Source organism: Melitaea cinxia, chromosome 19 (genome assembly GCF_905220565.1).
Source record: "Melitaea cinxia chromosome 19, ilMelCinx1.1, whole genome shotgun sequence".
Lineage (NCBI taxonomy): Eukaryota > Metazoa > Arthropoda > Insecta > Lepidoptera > Nymphalidae > Melitaea > Melitaea cinxia.
Window position 1 is genome coordinate 326,490 of NC_059412.1, and position 7,443 is coordinate 333,932.

Here is a 7,443-nt window from a genome sequence, read left to right on the forward strand (position 1 = left end):
TATTTTGTTGTGTTGTCTTTATTGATGGTTACTGTTTTTAGTCGAGCAATGATTTTAATTAACGATATTTATATGTATCTATTTATATATAAAACAAAGTTGGAGCTATTTTATTTATGTAATTGATCACTCGAAGTTGTCTGCTTGTTTACTAGTTTGCCTAGTTAACTACTTAAAGTATGTTGGTCATGTCGTGTAAGCTTAATATGTGTAGTATAAGAGGTACGGAAATTAATAATCCAAACGAGGTTTAATCGGAGTATTTTAAACTAGGAAAGCATATTTGCTGTCAAAAACATTCCCCTCGTATCACACACAGTTTTCGCGTAATATATTAATTAGAATGAGTTATATCTTCTAAAGTAAACATTACGTCAAACGTAGTGAACAAACGACGGTACAGCTAGAACAATATTTGTGTTGAGATAAGGCTGCTCTCGTTATGGAAGAAAACTGATTTTCCCCGCGTCAGCGCCGGCGCCCGCACGAGTCATCTTAATACTTTAGCAATATCACAAAACGTTTATACTTTATTAGGTTATAAGTCTTAATAATTATAATAAGCATATCTATTACACAAATATTAAAGTTAAGATGTCATTAATCTATTTCCCTAATACTGTAAATGTAGATTTCGTAATTTTACTATGATTCAGTGTACCTCGTATTTATAAAAGTGTATAAAGATACAATGCTGTAATGAGATATAATATAATCAGAGAAAAAAAATTGGAAAAGATAAGAAAAATGGAAGAATTCTTCTTTCTAGATCTGGACGACTTTTTCCAGCTCGACTAGTTAATGCATTAATAACACTACATTTATTCGTTTACATAAATTCAAGTAATTAAATTTCCATGTTTGTTTCGACAACGTCCATTACTCACATTCATATCGCTGACACAATGCACGCGTGACAGTAATATCTTCAACAATCACTAACCTACTTAGACACTGAATGAAAATAATAACGACTGAAATAATAATTCAATTTCATTCTTATTTGTTAAATTATTTATTTCTAATAGATTTCTTTATCGTGTTATTATTTCTATATTATTATCTGGCTTTACGCGTATTGCGCGGCACCGTGGGAAGACCCACAGCGAAATATTCTTTAATAGTCTATTAAAGATTGTAAATGTTCAGTTTTGGCGTTAGAGCCGAATAAGAGAATAATAGGTCGGCAAACAAGCGTACGACACACCTGATAGTAAGCGATTACCGTAACCTAAAGACGTCTGTAACACCAGAAGTATCGCAAGCGCGTTGCCGATCCAATCTCCCCCAGGAGCTCTGGTCACCTTACTCACCATCAGTAACACAACACTGCTTGAAAACAGTATTATTTAGCCGTGGCTTTCTGTAAGGTCGAGGTACTCCAGTTAAGCTGCTTCAAGTTTTGAGCAGGAAATTTCCTGCTGTGCCCTACCCCAGTTAAATGAAAATAGCACGTTTAAAACAAACAAACACTTCAGTACTATGCAATAAGTATTTTACTAAATGTTTTAGTTCGACCTTTAAGAACATAACTCAAACCTAAGACTCTCGTAGCAGCTATGTGTGTGGGCTGTATAAATAAAATAAATCCCGGATCTTAAATATATTCAATAAATTTGCATGCCTGCTGGCTGCTCCACCCTAGCGCTACACTTGACTTTAGAGTGCGCCTTATCTTAAATAACGGTTCACTTTCTTTGCTCTGATACCTAACTCAATCTGTGAGCTCGAAACTACGATGCTTTAGTGATGTTTCAATTTTTTTATGATAATCAAATTAGTATTATTGCTGTTTGGAATATTTAAATAATACTTTTATTTTCTACAGTAAAAGTATGAGGAGGTATTCTTTGATATTCGACTAGTGCGTTGGTGCAGTTTGTAACGACACTGCTTTCTGCTCCGGGGGTTATGGGTTCGATTCACACCCCGAGTTTGGGTATGATGTATGTATTTATTTACATATTTATTATTTATATGTATGTTTATCGAAAAAATATATGTAGCTATACCACTCGGCTGTTGCCTATTACACAAGCATTAAGTTGCTTTCTTCGGGAATAGACGACCGTGTTTGTATATTGTAGATATTTATTTATTTATTTCACGCAAATTGTAAGCGATTGATAGCTAAGAAACTCATAAATTAATATAAATTAAAGTTATTTATTGTAATTTAGTGGACTAACGAAACAACGACACTGTAATAAAGATCAGATTGCATTGTATATTTGTCATCATCATCGTCATCATCATCATTCTTCATATCTAATAATCGTTAAAGATTCGTCTTTAGCCAAATCCTAAATAATATTCTTCATTACTTCTTCACATTACGTTGTCCTATATTAAGATATAATACAGAAACGTAAAGTCAGCTCAACGTGCAACAAATAATATTTCGTTTTATTGTAGTTTGTTACGTACTACGCGTGTGTGTGTGACTTTATGAATTGTGTGTTTGTGTGTCGTTCAGCTGCGTAACTCAAGGTTAACCGATGTTGATCGTAAGATCACGAACTGAAAACTGAAGCCCATATATAACAATGGTTTATACTTTACGACTGTTTCGAACACATCGAATAAATGTCGTTTCTTGTTACTGAAATTGTTTAATAACGAACTCACTGTTATAAAATTAAACATTTATTTAACTGGTACACATAAATAATAAAAGCTTTATAGTACAACTTTATACTAGTACCACAGTACGATTAGATCTTGTTTATGTTATAAGCAATTATAAATTAGAAACAGAACAAAGGCTTATTAAAAACAGATAAAAAATTAAAAATCTTTTTTTTTAACAGTACTTTATTAGTTATACTAATATAAAGCAATCAAGCGATTATTATTAATGCTTGAAGAGTGCAACGGTTTCGAGTCAAGGATAATTAAACGGTACAAATTTGTTCTAATAAACATGACAACCCTTGACACTTGGATATTAATTGCTCCATTCGTTCAATTAAATCGAATTTAATTAGGATTTTTTAAAATGGGTTTCGATTTTTAAAAGTGTACGGTTTAAAACAAATAAATGAATACTAAAATGGTCCAGAACTTTCCAAGATTGACAGAACTCAGAAAAAAACAGATCCAAAAATATTTTTTTCAATAAAAAATGCGAAAAAGTATTGTCATCTGTCTATATTTTTACAGAAGATAAAACAAGTCGATATTAAAAGACTGTGTTCGTGTGAAAGCGCGGGCTTTGCCTTCGCTGAAATAGTTTACGAAGTCGTCGCACGCGCAGCGATAATTACATTTGCTATTAAGGCCATTAATTATATTTCTAAGTATTTCGATATCACATACGTACTTACAATTAAAATGCGAATTCTTTGCTTTATATATTAAGATATTGAAACCTGATAACAAATATTATACAGTATTATTTAACACTCCTAATATAATTATCGATTTATGGTAAATCGAAGTACTACTTCCAAATTGTAACCCAGCTTTAAATCTGCGTTAAAAAAGTTACAGTTTCCATCCACGAAGTAAACTGGTATTTTACCCTACTTTAATCATCTCGTATTAAGTATATTAAACTCAATAATGAAGCGTATGCTACAATTAGAGTATCTACAATTTAAAAGATTTTTAATGAAGATTTCTTTATACCGAAAGAGATCGACCTTGCGACCGGGTGCAATGAGATGTTAAATCAGCGTTAGCTAATGTTCCGCATGGCTCTCCGCCATCGCAGCTCTGCTGGAGAACAGTCACTCTTACTTTCAACCATCGGAAATACAATGAGGTTTGTAAACAGTGTCATTACTAGTTGGTAGATAATATAAAATACGCGCAGGCGCATAGCATTTAACACTGGATATACCTACTTATTAAATTATTACAATAATGAGTTATCTTGTATCGAGTAATTATTTTAATCTTAATAAGATAATTCATAAAATTTAATGTTCACTTTAACTGTTAATAAATAATTATTATAAGTAATATTACTTAATAGTGTATACGTCGTAATAAATCGATGAAATTATTGCTATCAGTTATTTTTGTGATTTCAAAGACGAAACGTACGATCAAACATAAGGCCTTCTGTACAGAGTAAATGAATTTTTATTTCTATAACTAATATTGACATTATAAAGAAGTAAGATTGATTTTTTGTTTATTTGTAATGGAAAACTCAATTTTCCTATTTGTTATTTTATTCTAATTTTGACGAAAGAATTTTTTTTGTGTAATTTCAAGGCTCTGTAAGCACGTATGTATGGATTGATAAATATATAAAATAGCGTTAGTTATCGCGATATAAGTGAAATTGGCTATACTTTAATGGGAGAAAACGAAGCTGCCAAAATCAAAGTTAAACATCTGAGATAAGGCACAGGAAATTTCCTGCTCAAAAAATGGAAAAAAAGGAGCAGCTCGACCATACGATGATCACAGCTAAATAATGCTTTTAAGCAGTGTCCTGTTGGTGAGTAAGCTACAGTAATCGCTTACCTTCAGGTGAAAAAAAAATTGGTATAATCCATGCGGGCAAAGCTGCGCATGTAAAGCAGTAGTATATGAAAATAATGTCGTGAATTTAAATAGGTACTGTATATCTAATATCTGTTACAAAATATAGATCAATGACTTCAGATAGAGCAATAAAAGAATACGTCACGGCGCTGCAGGCCACTCGCTCACGACATGGAATGTGAGTTGGTATCAAGTCACGGCTACGCTTGTTGTTACGAAGGGAAGTGGCGCCGGTCTCGCCTCCGTGAGATAATATACGTTAATAGCCGGATTTATTCATTTGCATCGTGATAATTGTTGTAAGCACTTAAGCTATAACGATTCGTTGCTCATTATATTTATTATTGACAGTCATTGTTGTTAATTTTTTTTTCAAATAATAATTTCAGGTTTACAGATTTAAATGTTTAATTTTAAGATTGTAATAAATATAATTATTGTAGTTATAGGAGACTTATTAAACATAAAAATTTGTAATTTTTAATACTTCTACAAAGGTTAATATGAATAGGAAGGAAATAAGGAAAATTGGTAAAGAAATTGTAACCATAACAAATAACATATTAAGTCACAATCAACTAAAAGAACATCTCGTATATCAAGACAGTTTACCGTCGTTAGTATCATAATCAACGCTAATATTTGACCACTCTATAGGAAGTAGAGCGCATCGCATTATTCGCGTAAACACGCTCTTTCGAGCCGAGAGCGTGCTCGCGCCGGCTCTAAACTTGACAGTGTTGTCATAGTACCGAGAACGGAGCTTGTCTACTTGTCTAGATGGTTGTGTCAACTTCAATATTGATTTATGTAACTGTGTCAACATTTATTTTCCCTTTTGAATACTAATAAAAATAAATAAACATACGTTTTCAATGAACACTACGTCAAGAAAACGTCTTCTCCACTTTTTTCCTTAAGTTATTAAAAATAGTACTAAAAGTAAAAAACAGTTTGCTTAAAAAAACGTTATGTTATAATATTACCATACGCTTCAGCCTGTTATATCCCACTACTGGGAATAGGCCTCTTTCCCCATATAGGAGAAGGATTAGAGCTTAATCCACCACACTGCTCCAGTGCGGGTTGGTGGATATATTCCCTACTATGAGTAACGATCGCTATCAGGTGTACATGATAACAACCGGGACCGACGGCTTAACGTGCTCTCCGAGGCACGGTGGGGAGACCCCACAAGGACTGCACAAACACCCAGACCACGGCAAACACCTGTATGGCCAATACAAATGTTTGTCATGTGCGGGGATCGAACCCGCAACCGCCAGCGCAACAGGTACAATCCATGGCTGTAACCGTTGCGCCAACTCGGTGTCAATATATCCCATCAAAATATTTCCATGATTTTAATAAATTAATTTAAATATAATCCTTTGCTTCTTGTACAGAATAAACCGAGAATATCTTTAAAAAATTTCCATGAAAAATAATTATAGTTTTGATGATGCGAAGTAGTTTAAATATAAAAATTTTATTCTATCAAGTTATAATTTAATTACACGCAGTATAATAGAAAGATGAAGCATAATACGAGGATAATGATCTCCTACTTATGTACTTGTAAAGTGTTAAATAACCGTCATCGAAATGACCATCAAGTGAAGCCTACTTATTTAACTGCCGATGAATAAAACATTGTACAGTTTTATCATCAGCCTGCGCCTTTTAGAGTTGAATACTTAGCACTTGGCCTCGTGAAATGTAAATGTGTGATATATTACAAGAGATTGAGGTAAAGTTCCCGTAAAATTTTTGATTACGAAGTTCTACACATCCGAAGTGGACTAACATTTTATTAAGGTTACAGATCTAAGTAGGTACCCTCAACGGCGAAGGGTTGTAGCATAAAAGTATTACATTCTTCAGATGACCCTTTTTTTCATTACACAAGTTACAAACGTGGGTTATACTCAGGTTGACTTTTAAGTAGTGAAGCGTTATTTTCTTGAAGATGTTATGGATTAAAGTTGTTAATTATGTTGTCAATTATTATGTTGGTAGTTCTATTGCGCTGATAATTATTGTCATTCATTATTTTTATTTAAAGTTCCTGGCCGAGAAACCTTTAACAAATGTCAAAAAAAGCCTTACATTTGGAAAATAAAATTTAGGTCTATAGGTAAATATTTAAATGTACACAAAAACTTTTGCCAAAATTTCTCCACGTTTGCACAACTAAAAAAATGGTCACGCGCAGAGAGCATGAAATTAATTTTTTGGACAGAAAATTTCTATTTCATCTGAAATTATCGCAACCATTCGACCAGATGTATAAGAAGTATTGGTTTTGTAACCATTTTATTGGAGTTTGATTCGCCGGCGTTAAATTTATACTATACAACGTTACTGGCGCGTGGAGAAAATAATTCGTTTACGTAAACAGAATATTTAAATATTTGTTAGTCGCTGAACTAGTAAATAACAAAACGGCACAATGAACAATGAGAAACTGGTGCGATCGTAACGTTTTATTTAAATTCATTTGCGCTGGCTGGGAAAGAAGTCGAGCCGTACAGTTACAGTACACATATGTACGTGCGTGTAAACCATAACGACCATACGTACAACAATTGAAGACTAATTCATTTTAGTACAATTTTTATTAATCTGAATATTATAAAAATTTTGTCTGAGCTACTCCACAAACTTAAAATAAAATAATGGTCATTGGTCATGTTATTTTTTTAAGCAATAAATATGAACTTTTTAGTAGACGCTGTATTAATATATATGTAATATGAGGGTTGTTTTAAGTGTGCACATACTTCACATTTGTAAGAGTACTTGGCACTTATTATAGCACTTCCTTTGACAAGTGCCAACCCTTAACGACTGGGGTGGAAGAGTCGTCCAAATATAACTTACACTCCCATACTACATACGGCTTTCAAATATATATTTTGTACAAGAATAGACTCGAAGAAA